Genomic DNA, 19,869 nt, shown 5'->3' with positions numbered 1-19,869 from the left:
CAGGCAGCAAATTAAATCAAAATGAACTAAAAACAGTTCTGTCCATTCTGTAATCTGTTTAGGCTTTGATCAAACTATGTTTAATCCATCATTTCCAAGAGTAATGATGGCCACCAACAGGACCTTTCAAGTCTCTTAAATCCTGGCTATTCAGTAGCAAGTTTGTGTGCAGAGTGAGACTTTGTATCAAACATTGGTTTCAGCCTGGAATTTTATCTTCTGTATATTTTTCTGAAAGTCATATTGCCACTAATTACAGAGCTCGTGGTCCATCGCATAGTAATTCATACCTGGTGAACGGGTTTTGTGAAAGAAAGTTTGTTGCCCAGTCAGAGCTGTAGGAATAGTGAGGTGCACTGGATTTTCACCTTTGTTGCACTCAATCCACCAGGAGCCCAGGAGCAGAGAAACTCTCTTTGAAGGGTCATCAAATCCTGTGCACAGATTATACATACAGTATAAACACTTTCATTATGCAGAATGTGTGTATATTGTAACTGCATTGCCTGATGACTCACATTGTTTTGCTATAGCTTTTTATTCATTTGTAGCCTTCCTTTATAAGAAATAGTCCACATTTCTTCTTTAGTTTTTTCTTAGTTTTAAACTTCATGTATAGAAAGTAAATTCAGTTGAAGTATATAAATTTATCAATCGGGCTTTTTATTCTCCTCCTTCTTTAAATTTTCAAAGAACTTTTGTTTTCAAAGTTCCTACTGGAACATTGATTGGATTACAAATTACAACTTACAAAATGGTATTTACGTTTACATTTAAGAATTTATATCCTGAAAATTTACTATCACAATTTTAAAATACTGGGTAGTTAAAATTATGCGAGTACATTTTTTAAACTTCAGTTTTCATTGTAATGTAATTTCATGATACATATGAAGATATTTTAGGTGAATGGTGTTATAGTGTAAGGAGATTTACAGTTTATTGGTTTTTGTGTGTAATATCATTAGATTGATAATCTTTGATATTAATGTCCCAAAGCAGAGCAATGTATGCACCAGATTAACAAATCTAAACTGTGTAAATAAGAGTGAGGACAGACACAAGAAAATGGGCCCTAGAATCTGAAAGCAGCCTTGTGCCACAGTGGACTCAATCGTTTCTTTCCATTTTCCTTTCTCAACAGAATTTATCTTGAGGCTACACCACTCTGCTAAGAGACTTTGCTTTTCCAGTTGTTATGAACCTATAAAAACTGCTTTTGTTAATTAACATCAAGAGTATAGGACCAAGAAATCTTGTTCTTTAAAAATCATAGACTATGAGAAACGTTGCTGTTTGGTGTTATTTCAGTGAGCATGGACCATCTCTTATTTACAGAATCTAAGCCACGTAGGTCACTTGGACAGAGAGACGCTGTCTCTATTTTCAACCCAGGGACCGAGATTCAGATCAAAGGTTTTTAGACTCAGCATTCCACATTTATCTTAACTTTGTAGTTTCTAAGGAAACAGGACCCTGAGTCAGCTTCTCAATACTGCTGGTAATCAGATTATGTTTCTAACAGAATCTGTGACAATGTTTGTAACAGGAACCCTTATATTGAGAGATCACTACTTTTTTTTACATTCATTTTTTTTAATACATTTTAAAATAGACTTTATTTATCGAGCAGTTTTAGGTTCACATACTTTCATTTTTTAAATTGTGGTAAAATATACATAACATAAAATGCCCCATTTTAACCATTTTTTAAGTAGTTACACACACAATGTTGTACAACGATCACCATTCTCCATCTCCAGAACTTTTTCATTTTCCCAAACTGAAACTCCATGTCCATTAAACACTAACTTTCCATTTCTACCCACCCCTCTCCCAGCCCTGGGCCTCCATCATTCTACTTTCTGTCCCTATTAATCTGACTATGCTAAGTACTTCATATAAGTGAAATCATACAGTATTTGTCCTTTTGTGTCTGGCTTATTTCACTTATCATAAAGTCCTCAAAATTTATCCATGTTGTAGGAATTGTCAGAATTTCCTTCCTTTTCAAGACTGAATAATATTCGTGGTGTGTGTGTGTGTGTGTGTGTGTGTGTGTGTGTACCACATCTTGTTTATCTATTCTTCGGTTGATGGACAATTGGGTTGTTTCCACCATTTGTCTATCATGAATGTTTACATGGACTTTAATTTTATTTTTGTATTGCTGCTTTCTTACCAGGACTTTCCCCAGTCCCGCTTTGTTCCTCTTACCTCTTGAATAAAGATGTTTAGATAATCAGCCCAGAGGTAACCCTCACTCCCCCTAGCTCCCCTTTAGAATCATCCCAAACCCAATGTTTTAAAAATCCTTCTCTGCTTCCACTTAGGAGAGGTCCTGGTTCCTCGTATTACTGGTTACAGTTCATAAACTTAACAATGTTACAATTATGTTCCTAGTGAGCTTTCACTGATATGCTTTACCCCCAGCCTATTAAACTACACTTTAATTTCCAGAATATAGTGATTTTTATACTTTTATAGCACTAGCACAGAGCCATGTAGCAACTGTAGTAGTACTAGTTAGTAGTCACCAAAGTAATGAGATTATCTCACAACTGTAAACTGTCCTACAGTTTATAAAGCATTTTTAAATAGATAGTAGCCACCTCATGAAGACTTACTGGTTGATGATAATACCTCTTCTTTTCCGCCTTTGTGGAACTTTGTCTTGAGAAATGTTGGCATCAGGTTTACTACCGATACCTGATAAATGCTGTTTACCTTTGTCTATTGGTCTGAGAAGAAATAAAGGATGATAAATCTTTTGCCTTTACTATCTATCACTGTAAAAAAAAATACGAGGTAAAAATACAAGCCAAACATAATCTTCAAAATGCACCTTGTACAAAATGGACAACCTAAAGGTTTTCATGAAATTTGAATTGCATTTTATCTCAATTTGTTTCAACAAACATTTACTGAACACTTAGTGTGCATAAATCACTGTGCTAGAACGCCAAAATAAAAATACATTTATTAAGCTGATATTTATTATGCCAGACACTATATGCATTTAAAATATTAAAGTTTCATATTGGGTTTAGAGTCGTTTCTTTTGCAGATAAGAAATTGCCTTAATTTTTCCATCTATAAAATGGGTTCTAGGATGATTAAATAAAAACATAGAGCATCTATATAATAGATGCTCATTTATTTTTGTAAGCAAACCAGGAGATACAAAATTTAATACAAAGGAGATTGTGCCAATGCTTTAAAGAATTATAGAGTGCTATGAGAATATAGGAGAAAGGGATTCATTTTGACTAAAGAGATACAGGAGGATGGGGGAAATTGGATTAGATCCTGAAAGAAGAGAACTTTGGCAACAGATATGGCGAAGACTATCCCAGGTAGATAGAATATATTGGACCTTAGCAGCTAGGATGATTAGCCTTTAAAACTAAAGAGAAACCCAATGGAGTGAACAAATTGCAGGAAGAGCAGTAAGAGCTGATGAATTCAGTTTTGAAAATGTTGAAGTTGTGTTTTAAGAGGGGCAACTACATAGAGATATCCAGCAGGCAGCTAGGAAGAGAGCAGGGATAGATTCATTAACTTGGCAGTTATCTATATTGAAAAAAAAATAGCTGAATCTATGGGAGAGAAGGAGACTGCAAGTTGTCAAAAATGCAGCTATACGTCCACGCCAACCTTGAAAATTTTATTTTGCAAAATTTTAAACCGAGTGAGCACAGAAAGAAGATTCTCAACTTGATTTGTATCTGTTGGCATATATTGAACAAACTGGTGAAGCAAGCCTACCAGAAGTCTATTTCCTGGAAGAATAAGGAGTATCCTGGGAGAGAACTCAGCTAAAGGAAGAAGCAGCCTGAAACAAAGAGCACAGTTCAACACAAAAGTTGACTGAATCAGAGGGAGAAAAAGAGTAGTTGTGACACACAGCAACTGTCACATAGATTTGTCTCCTGTCTTAGTCCCTACTAGACTCATGTCTAAGTCCTAGGGAGAACAGAGGCTGCAGAACTTTTTCAGTATAAAGCACATGTGATAATGATATCACACAACACTGCTTAAGTTCTCCACTAGCACAACAAAATTTTAAAAAGACAAAACTGAAGCAAGGCAGGAGCCGGTATGGGGAGTGGAGAGGAATGTTTCTTCTCACTCCTGATAATCCTTCCATGCAGAAGAAGTCCTGGCCTCTTATTTCACCATAAAGAAGGAAAATTTCAAGATTTGGGACAGAAATTAGACATGGGCAACCCAGTGCAAAGGCTGTATCCTGGGGGTCGGATTTACTTAAAATCTTGCGAATACTTGGGCAAGAAGCTTTGCAAAGAGCTGAGGTGCCGTGTTATTTAGGTGGAGAGCAATAGAATTAAGTTGGCGTTCTGTCAGTGTGACCTCATTTGCACCCACACCCTGTTGAGATTTAATCACCTCCCTGTGCTGCCAATTGACTTGGTGATCCCTAGGAGTCTTGATAACAAGCTTGAATCAATTAGTAATTGTCATTGCAGCCAAATTTAGATATTCTATAATTATGAATAGTCTACTGTAAATGCTGCTGGTAATTATGACATCAAGCTAGAGCAGTCTAAATAAAGAATGTGGGCAGGAATATTCAGTGTGGCCCATGTATAATGAAAGAAACAATAGAGTTTGGAGACAAACTAGCTGAACTCAAACCCTACCTCAGCTATTTTACATTTCTTTAAACAAGTTGATTATAGTCTCTCGGACTTATTTTCCTCCTCTTTAATACAGTGATAACACTACTTCATTTGAAGAATTATTGTAAAAGTTTGAGATAAAATGCATAAAGGCATTTTAGGTGCTTAATAAATAGTATAAATAAATCATTGTTATTATTATTTCACTGGCCCACTCCACTCACCATTTATAAACACTGGTCATTTTTGAGCATTTGAGAACACAGATTGTGGCCGAGATTGACCTACCAAATACACTTCTCTCTTTCTTCATTAATAACATATTTCTGGGTTTCAGCAGGAGCCTGGGACATTTTTGTGGCTGGATGTGGACAGTGACTAAGCTCTGCCCAGTGATATTATGGGATTTCCAAAAGATTTCTTAAAAGTAATTGACTTAATGGGGAAGTGCTCTTTTTTTCTTCCTGATATCTGAAATTTTGGTGTGGTGGCTGCAGCTCCAGCATCTACCTTGGAACGTGATGTGATCTTTAGCATAGAACTAGTGCTGAGGCAGAAAGATAGGGACGGTCCTGGTCTCTCCATGGTGACTTAAGGGAACTTCTCATACTAGCCAGAAACTTGGTTTAGGTGAAAGGAACATCTCTACTTTGTAAAAATAGTTTTGAGCCTTTGTTTTTTATAACCTAACAAAATTCTTAACCCCTACGGAACTTACGTTGGACATTGCCTATATGTAAATGGTGAGCGAAGAAAGGAATTCAGAAAGAGATAATTGTTGGTCAAAATGGTAGAAAGAGGTTCAAGAAAAGGCAGCATTACAAAAAATAAAGCAAGAAAAAGTCTGAATGCTGGTGTGAAGTCACTGGTATCAAACTCAGGATGAAGTCTGAAAGATATCATTCTATTTGGTCATCAGAGCACAAACTTCTGCTGCAGCTAAGAAACAAATAAGAGAATTGCAAGTTGGCAAAGCAGATAATAAAGGGTACTCCTTGATATATTAGAGAGAATGGAAGAGAAATAGTTAAGGAGCAAACAAGTTTGTTAAGAGTGAAGACTACACTGCAGCTGATAGGAAAAAGCTTGAGAAATTAAAGGGAAAGAGTTGGGACAGGCCTTAGAATTATCATTTTAACAAATAAAATCTCCTTTGAATGAACACTGTTTTTTAAAATAACGAAATTGTCTTGAATGCTGACAACAGTAATTTTATTTCTACATGGTAAGTACCATCTTCACCAAAAACTTGCATTAAATTTTAAATAAGTATAACAACACTGTAATTTTGAAAGGGAAGAAATCTTACAACAACAAAACTTCGTGTGGAAACAGTTGTTAGGAAAAATCACATAATTAGCTTAAATCAAATGGGCCTTCCATATTTTTAAATGGTCATTAAGAAATAAACTAAGAGTTAAATTAATATACCAGAAGTATGTTCATGAAATCAGGCTCTCTTCAGAGCTTATAATTTACCTTTGAATTTTAATCAACTCGTGCCAAAACTTAAAATACTAATGACTAATTTCTGTTTCATCTAATTACACAAATCTCATTTTATTTCACAAAAATTATCAAGTGATACTGCTAAATTTAATTATTGCTTTAAATGCAAACTACAAACTCCTCAGTACTACTTCATTCTTGAAATTTCTTGTATCTTTTGCTCCTATAAAAAACAGTAAGAAGTATGTACTCCACATTAGAGAACACTTTCATTTCTAAATATTCTAAACAGGACAACGTCTTCTATTTGCTACCTTCTAATTCTGCACTGGCCTCGAAGTAGTCTTTGAACTCTATTCTAAAAGGAAAAGATATAGACAAAAAAATTAGACATAAAAAAAATTAATAAATTATTTTCACATTTTTGCCACATCTAAACAGTTGTTTCCAAAGCAAAATACTTCATGGGGGGAGGGGGTGTAACATATGGTACTACATTATTTAAGAATATGGGTAGGAAAGACCTGCATTCAAATTCTGACTCTACCACTGACTACCTTTGTGACTGTGATCTAGTAATGAAACCTATCTAAATCTCTTTTTCTTTATTCATAAAATAAAAATAACAACTACTCCCTACTTTCCAGAGTTACTACAAAGATTAAGTCAGCTCATGTACCCACATGATAAACCCTCAGTAAATGACCACTACTTATTAGTAACTGTTTATTATATTAACTATTTATAAATATTTGTTAATATTTACTTGCTTCTCCCTAAGGAAAGACATTTTGGTAGATATTTGAGGATGTTTTATTTGTTTTGATAGAAACTATTTTTTTAGGCTCTTCTTAAAATTCCCCAAGGGCGTAACAAACAGAGAACTGGATTTTTGCAATTCAAAATCTGCTGTCCTTCCTATTCCTTCTTTTGTATTATGTTTCCAGAAAAGTCAGTTCAGTGAGACAGGAAACAGAACTATACATAGATTCAATGAACTTCTTGACACTGGGTGTCGTGCGGGGCGGCCTGCCGGGTCTCAGCTCCCGCTCCCCACATAAGAACACAGGATGTGGTGAGGCCAAAAAGGGACACCCATGGAGCCATAGGTAGGGGAGTCATACCACTACGGTCTCACCGGAGGCTGAGTTCACAAGACGTGCGACTGCTGTCCGCTTTGCTGCCAACCTACTGACTCTCCTCCACTCTCCTCGACTCCCCAACGTAGCCGCGGCAGTTATATCAGTGGCCAATTGGCTAGCGGCTACAGCTGACGGCCAACTAGCCACAGCCGATGGCCATCTACTATCCAAGCCAGCACCTTTCCACATGAGGCCGAGAGCCTGGAAACTGCTCTCCGGGGCTTTGTCTCCACACTGGGCTTCTCCCACTAACCTGTTTAATTTTTAAGTTGACTGTTTTTAAGAGTACGCATTTAGTATATTACTTGGTTTTAAGGGCTTCTCAAAAAGTAATCACCTACTTCTTTTTTTTAAATTAGTTTCAGGTGTACTAAACAACCCAGTGATTAGACATTTACACACCTCACAAAGTGATAACCCCACTAAGTGTACTACCCATCTGACAATGTACACAGCTATTACAATACCCCTGACTGTATTCCCTATACTGTACTTTACATCCCATGACTACATAATTTTTAAAATTATAGTTGACATTCAATATTATTTATATTAGTTTCAGGTGTACAGCACAGTGGTTAGGCATTTATATAATTTATGAAGGGAACCCCCAATGAGTCTACTACCCATCTAACACTATATATAGTTTTTACAATGTTACTGACTATATTTCCGATACTGTATTTCACATCACTGTGACTATTTTGTACTTACCAATTTTTTTTTTCATGGCAATCCACACTTATTGCATTACTAATGCTAAATTATACAAAATTGCACCACTTTAATTAAAGCTTTTAGTTTACATTTGGCCACCTCAAAAGGAGACAGGTTAGTTAGCATGTTGTTAGGCAGACAGGAAGGTCCCTGGTGGAATAAACAAAAGACAGCCATATCCTGAAACTCCAGGTTCTAAAGTAGCTCATTCACCCCAGGACATGTAACAGGCACCTTGAGGTTAATAAGTTATCTCGTAAATCCCTTTTGGCTGGACAAACGGAGCAGATCTGATAGACAGGAATGGGTTATTTCGTGAATCCCTTCAGGATGGGTAAACACAACAAACTTGATAGACAAATTCCATTAGAAGGCGCTAGCTCCCTTCCCCAAGCAGGCAAGGGAAGATATAAAAATAAGAGCTTTTGCCTCAGTCACGGGGCACCACAGTCGGGGACCCCCCTCTCGTTCCAAGAGCTGCGACTCTTTTAATAAACTATCCTCTTTTGCAACTCCTTGCCTCTCCCTGGTCCGTGCTTCCATTCTCCAGTTTCACAAGACACGATCCCGGCACTCACAGAAATTTCCTTCATCAAAAGTAGTTGTAAAAAAAAAAAAAAAAAAAAAAAAAAGTAGTTGTAACACTAGGTTGGTCAATTTAAATACTGTGGTTCCTTGTTGGACAGACACATAATCTTTACACCCAAATTTCAATGTATACAAAGCAACAAGGCATTGTTAAATAAAACAGCGATAGTTACTGCAACTTAGGCCTTGTGACCAATTACACATGATTAAAATTATTTCCCACATTCACATCCCAGTACTTGTCCACCATTTAACGTCTCAACCAAAATGTTACACATGGGAAACAATCACTAACAGGCAAAAATGCTACTATATCTGTATATTTGGTATTGCAGATATACTTATGCATGAGCAAGCAAGAGATTCACAGTGAGAATCTATAGCTGCAGAAGCCTGAAAATGATTTACAAAAGTTGTTAAATCATTAAAAATTTGTTTGAAAATATACACTTCATGTTGTAGACCCGACTGTACACACAACTATAAACATTGTTCCCTATGTAAAGAAAAAAGGAAACATATAAGAGATTTGAAAAGTATGGACATTTCCTTCCCAACAGATATTAAAGGCAACGTCTTTAATCTAAGACATTATATGAAAGGACTTTCATATTTTAAAGATCACTGTCTCCACAAATTTTTTAAAAATTAAAAAAAATATAAGCTGTGTTAATCAAAGTGCTTGCTTATACAATACAATGATAATGACCTTCAATTTCTTTTAAAAAAATTACAATAAGCTACAAGTATCAAAGAAGCAAAGTTATCTGGAGTAGTCTATATAGGACCTCTTTGGAGTTCCTTTTATTATGCTAAAATAGTGGTGCTTTTAGAATTTATATATATTTATTAATTATTTTTTTTTATTGGGGAATACTGGGGAACAGTGTGTTTTTCAAGGACCCATCAGCTCCATGTCAAGTCGTTGTTTTCAATCTAGTTGTGGAGGGCTCAGCTCACTGGGCCATGTGGGAATTAAACTGGCGACCTCGGTGTTATGAGCACTGTGCTCTAACCACTGAGCAAACTGGCCGCCCACCAGAGGCAGCTCAGCTCCAAGCTCAAGTCGTTGTTATTTTTCCAATCTAGTTGTGGAGGGTGCAACTCACTGGCCCATGTGGGAATCGAACCAGCAACGCTGTTGTTCAGAGCTCGCACTCTAACCAACTGGGCCATCTGGCCGCCCAGGATTTACATTATTGTACTCTCCAACATAAAGTATGGGGCATGATAAAGGTGTCAGGCAGGGGGGCCTGCGGGTTCTCTGCTCCCGCTCCCCACATAAGAACTCAGGATATGGTGAGGCCAAAAAGGAACACCCACAGAGCCATAGGTAGGGGAGTCACATCACTATATTCTCGCTGGCGGCTGGGTTGGAGACACAGGAACCAGGAGCCACAGAATCTGTAATCCACACTCCGCCACACTCCGCCGCTTGCTAGCTCAGCCACCATCTTCTTGCTAGCCCCCCATTTTCTGCTAGCGTAGCCTCAGCAGTTATATTAGTAGCCAATGGCTCACTGGTTACAGCTGATGGCCAACTAGCCACAGATGATGGCCATGCAATCACAGTTGACGGCCATTTACTACCTGAGCCAGCACCTTTCCATGTGAGGCCGAGAGCCTGGAAACTGCACTCCTGGCTCTGTCCCCACAAAGGATACAGTACAACATTTTCATACATGTACAGCATTGGGGGATGAAAAATGTCTCTTAGCAGTACGACTGGATTGTAGCCTCTGGTTTTACCAGCTGCAAACTGAAGGACTATTCCTATATAAGTAAACATCTCTCTTGTGATACTGGAAAGAGATTAGAATGTACAAACTGATGTACTAGCTTTCATTCGCCTCTCAAAGGGTACCACCACAGAAAGTCCATTTAAGATGGTGGTGGGTTTAACAAAGTTGGAAAGCTGGCACTGTTGAATTGGGCAACAATTCTTCAGACCTGACTTAGAGCTACAATGCATTTAGTATATTAAAGCCACTGGCAGGATGACTTTTTGCAGGCCTTCCCAGGCACTGGAGCTTTTCTGTTAATTTGCCACATTAGATCATAAAAGATCTCATTAACGTTTATTTTTGATTTTGCAGAGGATTCTAAGAATGCTCAGTTGTTCCACTGCCTTCCTAGATTTTGACTTTGTACCTTTCCTACAACTCTTTCATCTTCCAAGTCACACTTATTACCAACGAGAATCACTAGAACGTCATTAGTGTCTTTAACTTGAAGAATCTGTTCTCCCAAATCTCGTAACTCATTAAATGTGGGCTGTGCTGTGATGGAATAAACTAATGCAAAGCCTTGTCCATTTTTCATGTACAAATCCTTCATTGCTGTAAATTGTTCCATTCCTGCAGTATCTAAGATTTCCAGCATACACTGTTGTGCATCTACTTCAACTTGCTTTCTGTAAGAATCTTCTATTGTAAGATCACAGTATTTTTCAACAAAAATTCCTTCCACAAACTGTACAGTCAGAGCAGATTTTCCAGCGCCTCCTGAGCCAAGAACGACTGGCTTATCCTGACGCATGGTGCAAACTTGTCTAAAGCTAGTACTTCTCAGGCTGTCACGGAGTCCCCGCAGCCATCATCGCCCTGCACCTCAGGCTTTCTCCAGGTTGCTTGTCCGGGCTCCACAGTGGTCCTGCCGCTGCCGCCACCACTCTGGCTCTGTACAAACAATTTGTACTTCCTAATCCCTTTACCTTTCTCACCCATCCCCCACCCCTCCTTTCTAGAATAATCAGTTTGTTCTCTATCTATGAGTCCATTTCTGTTTTGCTTAAGTTTATTCTGTTCTTTTGATTCTACATGTAAGTGATATCATGGTATTTGTCTTTCTCAGTCTGACTTATTTCACTTAGCATAATACCCTCTAGGTCTATCCATGTTGTCGCAAATGGTAAAATTTTATTCATTTTTATAGCAGAGTAATACTCCATTGTATAAATGTACCACAATTTCTTTATCCAATTGTCTATTGATGGGCATTTCTGTAGCCATTTCTGTAGCCAACAGCAATTTCTGTTGTTTCCATATCTTGGCTATTGTGAATAGCGCTGTAGTGAACATAGGGGTGCATATATCTTTTCAAATTAGTGTTTTGGATTTCTTTGGATAAATAACCAGGAGTAGAATTGTTGGGTCATAGGGTAGTTCTATTTAGGGTAGTTCTATTTTTCTGTTTTTGAGGAACTTCCAAACTGTTTTCCATACTGGCTGCACCAATTTGCAATCCCCCCAACAGTGCACAAGGGTTCCCTTTTCTCCACATCCTCACCAACACTTGTTCATTGATTTATTGATGATGGCCATTCTGACAAGAGTGAGGTGGTATCTCCTTGTGGTTTTCATTTGCATTTCTCTAATGATCAATGACGTTGAGCATCTTTTCATATGTCTACTGGCCATCTGTATGTCCTCTATGGAGAAATGTCTATTCAGGTCCTCTGCCCATTTTTTAATTGGATTGTTTGGTTTTTTTGGAGTTCAGTTGTAGGAGTTTTATATATATATATATATGATATTAACTCCTTATCAGACATATCATTGGCAAATATCTTCTCTCATTCAGTAGGATGTCTTTTCGTGTTGTTGATGGTTTCCTTTGCTGTGAAAAAAACTTTTTAGTTTGATGCAGTCCCATTTGTTCATTTTTTCTTTTGTTTTCCTTATTGGAGGAGCTATATCAATGAAAATATTACTAAGGGTAATGTCTGAGAGTTTACTTCCTATATTTTCTTCTAGGAGTTTTATGGTTTTGGATCTTACATTTAAGTCTTCAATCCATTTTGAGTTTATTCTTGTAGATGGCATAAGAAACGGGTCCAGTTTCATTTTATTGCATGTATCTGTCCAGTTTTCCCAACACCATTTATTGAATAGATATCTACTTATTTCTTTAGAAAAGAAAATGTGGGAGCTTTGGGGATAGACAGTCAAGTAGTTGAGTAAAATAGAATTATTTCTATTCACAATAGCCAGAAGGTGAAAACAACCTAAGTGTCCATCAACAGATAGATGAATGGATAAACAAAGTGTAGCATATATATATATATATATATATATATATATGTGTAGCATAGATATATATAGATATATATATATGTATATATGAGAATATTATTCAGCCATAAAAGAAATAAAGCTCTTATATATGTTACAATATAGATGACCCTTGAAAACATTATCCTAAGTGAAATAAGCCATACATAAAAAGACAAATATTACATGATATCGTGTATATGAAATATCTAGAACAGGCAAATTTATAGAGACAGAAAGTAGATTAGAGGTTACCAGGGACAGGGAAAGGGGGAGAGGAAAGGGAAATGGGATACTGTTGCTTAATGCGTACAGTTTATTTGGGGTACTGAGAAAATTTTGGAAATATATAGGATGATGGTTGCACACCATTATGAATGTAATAAATGTCACTGAACTACACCCTTTAAAATGGCAAATTTTGTTATGTATTTTACCACAATAGAATTATTTCCTTATTAATAGGAATTATAAATTTTAATTTAAAACTCACAGATCTTCAAATTTGGGGAAAGCCCACCTTCTTAAAATATAAACTAGAGGACATTAAATCTGTGACTTGATGTACTTATACTCCAGCACAGTCATTTCACGCTCAGGCCATAGAATGCCAGTTCTTCCTGTATTAATTTACAGGCTTCACACAATCATAGTCAAAATCATAACTGGATTTTGTTTTCAAACTTGAAAAATTGTGTTTCCTGATCATATTTTGAATTCTAAAAAACTAGTTAAATAAAGGGATTTTTAAAATAGTGTCGGAGAAATTGACTACAAAAAAACTGGTTCAATCAAAACTTCATACTATACTAAAATAAATTTTGAATGGTTTAAACAGTTAAATATTAAAATAGCCATTTTAAAATACTGAAAAAATATAACTGTTTCATTTACTTTGGGGTACAGGAAGGATGTACAAATCTCAAAATTGGGTAAGAAACCACACAAGAAAAGATGGTTAGCTTTCACTCCCCCTACCCATGCGGGTGCATGCACAGACACACACACACACACACACACACACACACACACACATTTACTCTTTATTTCAAGACTTAAAAAGACATCAGAAACAAAATTAACTAATTGGACAAAACATTTACAAGAAACGTTTCAGACAAAGCTTTGGTATTCTTAAATACAAAAAGTTTTCATATATCAGTAAGGAGAATCAAAACCCTAATAGGAAAATGGGCAAAGGATATGAAAAGACAATTAATGAAGAAATATAATTGGCTGATACAAAGAAGAAAAAATACCTCATCTCATGACAATAAAAGTCACTTAAATACCAATAATTACTATTTTGATGGAAATACCAATAGGCTGGTTTAAAACTAGACAGGCTGATTGTAAAGTTCACAGAAAAATAAGCATGAAAGAATTAGCAAGCAAAATCTGAAAAAGAAGAGTGATGGGTAGGTATGGGAGACATTAGTCCTGTAATAATTAGGTTCTGAGGCAGGAAGAGCCAGACACTTAAAGTCCAGAAATAGACCTAATACAATGGGGGAATTCAAAATATGGTAATGCTACCATTTCATATAAGTGGGGGAAAGATGGATTAAGAATAAATATTGTTAGCTACTAGGTGGCTATCTGGAAAAAAATTAAATTGGATCCTGATTTTACAATTTACACCAAAATAAAATCTAAATGGATTAAGCATTTAAATGGGAAAAATTAAAAATAAAATTGCTAGAAGAAAACAACAGTAGTTGTTTTCAGTGTTATTGTTTGCAGAATTTAAATCCTGAAACAATGATGTGGCAGACTGAATTTTAAAAAGACGGTAGGAAAACTAGCTCCTCTTCTCTTATGATATGACCTTGAAACTTTTCTCAATGGTCAGTGGGTTCTATGCACCCTCTCTTTGAACATGAGTGGACCATTGTGACTATTATGACCTATAGAGCATAGCAGAACTCATTTCTCAATCTAGATTATAAATTGCCATGTATTTTCACCTTGCTGTCTGGTATGCTTACTCTTGGAATCCACCATCCTGAAAGGAAGCCCAAGCAGCCCACACGCAAAGGAACCAAAGCACCCAGCTCACAGCCCTGGCTGAGCTCCCAGCCAATAGCCAACACCAACTTGACAGCTGTATGAGTAAGCCATCTTCAAAGCGAATGTTCCCGCCCCTGTTTGAGTCACCTCAAATGCTAAGTGAAGCAAAGAAGAACCATCTCTGTTGAGTGCTAGCCAAATGATTGTTTTTTTAGCCACTGACTTTTGAGGTGCTTTGTTAAACAGCAATAGATAACTGGAACAAATGGGATACGTTCATTTTTACCTTCAATAACAGGAACTGAGCCAGCCTCTTGTTTCTTAGACAAATAAATATTAATGTATTGAGAAACATCATACTTATTATTTGTTTTAAAAAGTAATTGGAATATACACTGATGATGAAATAAAGAAAGGTAATAAGGCACATAAAATGATAATAATTCTGCAACTTACTAAAGGATGTTCTTCACCAGATACATACAAATTGTATTCAAATAATCACAGATCAAGATCTCCAGGTTATATTTAAGTGCGAAAAGTAACATATGAAAGAAGAGAGAGAAAATGAAAATATATTTGCATTAAAAAATGACTGAAGGACCCTTAAACTAATAAAACGTTTACTTATTGGGATCTGGTATTGAAAGAAATGAAAGGGACAGGAGTGGGTGCAAGAATTCTCAACATATGCCTTCTAATACAGTCATGTGTCGCTTAATGACTTAAATACATTCTGAGAAATGCATTGTTTAGGGATTTTGTTGTTATGCAAACATCATAGGATGCATTTACACAAACCTAGATAGTATGGCCTACTCCATACTTAGGCTATATGGTACAGCCCATTGCTCCAAGACAACAAACCTGTACAGCACGATACTATACTGAATACTGTAGGCAATTGTAACACAATGGTGAGTATTTGTGTATTTAAACATATCTAAACATAGATAAGGTAGAGTGAAAATACAGTGTAAAAGATAAAAAACGATATACCTGTATGGGGCACTTACCAGGTAGAGTTTGCAGAACTGGGAGTTGCTCTCGGTGAATCAGTAAGTCAGTGGTGAGTGAATGTGAAGGCCTAAGACATTACAGTAATACAGCTTGTTTTATAGAAAACTTCTTTATAACTAGAAAGAGTATACTCTCCAAAGTAACCATAAAAAGTATACAAAAGCCAGTAAAATAGTTGTGTGTTATCATTATGAAGTATTCTGTATTGCACATAATTGTATGTGTTATATTTTTATATGATGGGCCATGCAGTAGGTTTGTTTACATGAGCGTAAATACTTGAGTAATGCTTTGTGCTTTGAAGGAAGTAGGACCATAGAGCCATTAGGTGACAGGAACTGTTCAGCTCTATTATAATCTCATGGGACCACCATCAAATATTTATTTGGTCCATCATTGACCAAAACATCATTATACAGAAAATAATTATATAGTTTTAGTTTTGAACCATGCAAATCTATTACCTATTCTAAGAAATAAAAAAATTTAAAAGCAACACTAATAAACACATTTTTAAATGGTGAACCAATAGATCTTTGTATTTCAAAAAACAATGTTAAGATAAATATAATAAAAATTCTATCCAATTTAGTTTATCATTTATTGGGAATAAAAACTATCTACAACTGCAATTGTGGCAGAAGCAGTTATACCCCTGGCATCTTTTGTATTATCATTTACAGAGGGAAAAAAATACTATAATTATAAAAATAAATAACTTCTTATTTTTTAACACAAAGATTCCAAACATCAGGCCATTAAAGCAACTTGGTCTACCTTTGGTGCTATCACACATAATTATTTAGTTGGTGCAAAAGTAATTGCAGTTTTTGCGATTATTTTTAACCTTTTAAACCACAATTACTTTTGCACCAACCTAATAAAATAAGCATAATAGTTAAGAGCTTGATCTCTGGAATCAGATTGACTGGATATGAATCAAGTTTCTAGCATTGTATAATCTTGGGGAAGTTAACTAAATTCTGTAAGTGTCATCTTTATCTTTTGTAAAACAGTCATAAGTACCTTAACACAATCCTTAGCACATAGTAAACACTCAATAAATGCTAACTATTGGAAAAAAGCTATTTTCATCTACATTTTATTTTACTTTTACTTTTATTTTTTTATTAGTTTCAGGTGTACAAAACAATGTAATAGTTAGACATTTATCATTTATACCCCTCACAAAGTGGTAACCCTCCTCCCCCAATCTACTACATTGCATACAGCCATTACATTTCCACTGTCTCTATTCCTTATGCTGTATTCCACTTCTTGTGACTATATATGTGTATTAAATTATAGTTGACATTCATTATTATTCAACTTCAGCTTCAGGTGTACAGTGCAATTATCAGGCATCTACACCATCCCTGCAGTGGTCTCTCTAATAAGACACGTGTCCATCAGATACCCTACAAAATCTTTACAACATTATTGATTATATTCCCCAAACTGATTTTCGTATCACTGAGGCAATCTTATGGTTACCGATTGTGCTTTCTAATCCTGCTACATTTTAATATATCAAGACCCAAACCAAATATTATATGTATTATTTTAAATTTCTCAAATAATCTTTTTCCTTAGAACTGAGAAATTTAAAAACTAATTAATTATAAAATATAATGTAATAATTTTATTTATAAAAAGTTATGATATAGTATAATAAATAACTAAGGAATTAAGAAATATTTCCTTAGAAAGAGAAGGGGTAATATTTTAATATATTAATGGCAATCTGAAACTAAAATCCAAGTGATTGTGATAAAGCACCAGAAGTGATCTGTATGCTTGTGGTGGGAGAGGAGCAGCAAGGAAAGTAAAAGTATGCTAAAGGTATTTTCCTGGTAGAGTGCAGGGAAGTCAGGTATTATACTGTGGTTGTTCGTACTGTGTCACCTTAGCTAAGGCGAAACTGTGGTTCCCAGAATTCTCTTCCATGTCTAGTACCAATTTATTTATTTATTTTCAAGGAGGGCGCAGCTCACAGTGTCCCATGAGGGGATCAAACCGGCAACCTTGGTGTTATTAGCACCATTCTCTAACCAGCTGAGCTAACCAGCCACACTAGCTCCCATTTAGAGTGATTGTTGTATAGTAGAGAATTTGACTGGCCCTTGTTCCTCGTTCCTGAGAGGGAACCTCTAAGTTCTTGTAATTTCTCATGTGATAGGGGTGTCTGTGTTATTCATGATTGGCCCCTACTTTCAGGATGGGGGCTGCCATATTAAAAAGATCAACCATGTGACTAGAGGATCAGGGCTTTGGGCTACATGACAGCAGTCCAACCTCCTGGAAGGGGAAGGAGCTAGAGACTAAGTTCAGTCACATGGCCAAGGATTCAAGCAATCATGTCTGTGTAATGAAACTCCAAAAAAACTCTGGACATGGAGCTTGGATAAGCCTCCTGGCTAGTAATACACATTGGTGTACCAGGAGGATGATGTATCCTGACTCCACAGGGAGAGGACATGGAAGCACCCCATTTGAGACCATCCCAGATCCTTCCCTATTTCTCTCCTCTTTTGTCTGGTTTTGTTTTGTATTCCTTTGCCATAATAACCATAAACATAACTGTTTCCTGAGTTCTGTGAGTCATTTTAGTAAATTATTAAAACTGAGGCATGGTGGGAACCCCAAAATTTCTAACCAATTGGTCAAAAGTATACGTGACCTGGCAATCCACGAGTTTGCTGCTGGTGCCTGAAGTGAGGGCAGTTTTATGGAGCACTAAGCCCTTAACCTGTGACGTCTGGCCTAACTCCAGGTAGTTAATGTCAGAATTGCAGTGCACTTGACCACAAGAGAAATTTGCCTGAGATTTGGAAAACACAAAGGAAGCAGCAGCCATATTTTTTACATTCTGGAAGATTGGTGGAGGATGCCAAGCACTGTGGTATCTGATGCACATTATTGCTGATCTCCTGGCTCACCTTGTTGGTGTGGGGCAGGACCCAAACTACAGCTCCTCCAGCTCCTGTGACATTTTCTCCAACTTCTCTGCGTCCTGGGCTAAAGACATTTGCAGTTCTATAACCAAGAGTGCCAGGTACACTTGCAGGTTTCAGATCATTGAAGTTATCTAAGGTGGAGCAATGAGAGACAGATGCAGGCTCAATTTTTTTCTAGCAGTTTCCAGGTTGTTCCTGACCCTGTTTTTGTTCGGCTTTCCTCCCCAGCTGCTGGTCTGGCAAACTTATAATGACTTCAAGCCCAACACTAGATTCAGGGCAACGGATTGTTCACAATTGCATAAGGCTGAATCCCTGTAAGTCCCTTATTCTCTATCACTCTTACTTCTGCCTCTCTGATTTTACCTTAACGACTATAACTGTTGCAATCTATCCCTTGGTCAAAAATTATAAATTTAAATGTAATTGTTGAATATTTAAGGGAAAGCACTACAGGAATAGAAATATTATGACACAAGGGTTTTCAATCCAGGATTCATATTAGAATCCTTTTAAAAATACTGATACTGATTTCCAGTCAAGATGGTAAAATAGGTAAATGCTGTGTTTAACTCCTCTCAGGACCACATCAAAATTACAAGTAAACTACAGAACAATCATCATTGAGAACCACCTGAAGACTAGGTGAACAAAAGTCCTGTAACTAAGGATATGCAGAAGAAGCCACATCAAGACTGGTAGGAGGATAGAGATTTAAAACGGGTTGGTCCCACACCTGTGTGTGGCCATTAAAAATCAGGAGGGATATCTCGGCTGCAGAGGTTCTCCTGGAAGAGCAAGGGGTCTGAGCCCCACACCAAGCTTCCGAGCCCAGGCTGTCAATGCCAGGGAGAGAAGTCCCCAGAACTTCTGGCTGTGAAAACCAGTGGAGATTGTGGCTGAAGGAGATGGAGGGTGGCTGGAGTCCCAGGCACTCCTCTGTAGGTCCACAAGTGGACTTACTCACTGACAAATTCATTAGCTCTGAGCTCCAGCAGTGGAGCAGAAGCTCCAAAGGCTGTAGGGACATATGGGGGGTAACTGAGTTGTCTGGCCTCAGGGTGAGAGCTGGAAGGGCAGCTTTCTCCCAGACAGAAGTGCTGACAGAATGTATTGTTTCTTTATTAAGCTCTCCCTCCTCCCGGCATACAGACACAGTCCCCTGCCACATCTGAGTCTCCATCAACCCTGCTAACACCTTTCTTTGGCCCCACCCTGGTGATTCCGGGACCCCGCCACACCCAACTTTTCAGCACTCCCAAGCCACTTCCAGTGGCTTTTCAATACACATGGC

General features: G+C 37.0%; 1 pseudogene; it reads right to left on the bottom strand.

Moving 5' to 3' along the window:
- Window positions 1–10,516: 10,516 nt before the first annotated feature.
- Window positions 10,517–11,074, bottom strand: LOC117030901 (ras-related protein Rap-1b-like; annotated as a pseudogene).
- Between the last annotated feature and the right edge of the window lie 8,795 nt (window positions 11,075–19,869).

The sequence above is a fragment of the Rhinolophus ferrumequinum genome, chromosome 11 (assembly GCF_004115265.2).
Source record: "Rhinolophus ferrumequinum isolate MPI-CBG mRhiFer1 chromosome 11, mRhiFer1_v1.p, whole genome shotgun sequence".
NCBI classification, from domain to species: domain Eukaryota; kingdom Metazoa; phylum Chordata; class Mammalia; order Chiroptera; family Rhinolophidae; genus Rhinolophus; species Rhinolophus ferrumequinum.
Note: the sequence above shows the minus strand (reverse complement) of the source record. Positions and strands in the feature narration are given on the sequence as shown.